Source organism: Mastomys coucha, unplaced genomic scaffold (genome assembly GCF_008632895.1).
Source record: "Mastomys coucha isolate ucsf_1 unplaced genomic scaffold, UCSF_Mcou_1 pScaffold21, whole genome shotgun sequence".
Classification (NCBI taxonomy): Eukaryota; Metazoa; Chordata; class Mammalia; order Rodentia; family Muridae; genus Mastomys; species Mastomys coucha.
The window spans coordinates 21,144,844-21,146,376 of NW_022196904.1; positions in this window are offsets into that span (position 1 = coordinate 21,144,844).

The following is a 1,533-nucleotide window of genomic DNA, read 5'->3' on the forward strand; positions in this document are numbered from 1 at the left end:
TAACACCTCTACCTGTTTGGCATTATAGGGAGTAATAATTATATATGGCTCACACCCAAAATACTGACAACATTGTTGAATACCTGACAGGCTAATAAGGCTATTGCAGAGGGATAATGTTCTACAGTCCTACTAATAGCACTTTTAGGATGGATCCACAACAGAGGAGCACCTTGCCACAGAACCCCTGTAGGTTGACTCTCAGTTGCCAAAATGCATAACGAGATCTTTTCATCCAGGGAGTGCTGTGCCAAAAAGGCATGCTCCAATTCCTCCTCCACCCTCTTCAATGTTTCTCGTGCCTCATCAGTTAATTGTTGAGGAGAATTCAAATCAGGATTTCCAAGCATAACGTCATATAAAGGCCTTAATTGCACATTGGGCATTCTTAAATATGGTCTTATCCATTGAATATCTCCCATTAATTTTTGAAAATCATTAAGTGTGGAAAGTTTATCAATTCTTAAGGAAATTTTCTGTGGAACAATTTTTTGAGAAAATATTTTCGTCCCTACGTAGGCAATTACCTTTTCCTTTTGAACCTTCTCAGGAGCTATAAACTTGCCTGTTTTAACCCCTTCACTAATTCTGTGTAAGTTGCATTCAACCTGGAATCACAGTTTGCTGATACCAAAATATCATCCATATAATGAATGCATCTAACATCAGGATACTTTTCTTTAATCGGTTTAAGGGCATGGGCTACATATAATTGACACATGGTGGGACTATTGGCCATACCTTGGGGTAAAACCACCCATTGAAATCTTTTATCAGGCTCTTCATGATTAATAGAGGGTAAAGTAAATGCAAATCTAACACTATCTTTAGCACATAAAGGAATAGAAAAGAAACAATCCTTAATATCAATTACAATTATAGGCCATTTCCTTGGCAGGGCTGATAATAATGACAATCCTCTTTGAACCAGCCCCATGATCTCCATTTGTCTATTAATAACTCTTAAATCATGCAGCAATTGCCATTTTCCTAATTTTTTTCTTATTACAAAAATAGGGTAAAAAATACAGTGAAACCAAGGGTTTGATATGCCCCAATTCAAGCTGTTCTTGTACAAGGTGAGCTGCAGCCATCAACTTTTCAGAGGATAAAGGCCACTGAGGAGCCCATACTGGTTCCTCTGTCTTCCAAGTGATGGGTATACCTTCCTCAGCAGCCCCTAGGAAAAACCCAGCCCTGCCTCCCTTCATGTGGCTGAGCAACAATGGGGGACTTTCGGCTTTGCAAATACTTCCCTAGACCAAAGGAAGGATGATATCCCATGGCCTGCATAATACCACGAGAAGTCTCAGTATAATTTCCTTCATTAGGTAGTGTAAATCCCATTTCTAATAATAGATCTCGTCCCTATAATGATACCGGAAGTTCAAGTACAAACAGCTGGATTTTCCCTGGATGCCCCTCTGCATCTTCCCAGGGCAATTCTCTTGCACTCATGGTGGGTGTTTTTGCATAACCTAATCCTTGGAGAGTTTGAGAGGACTCTTGAAGAGGCCATCCCTTGGGCCAATC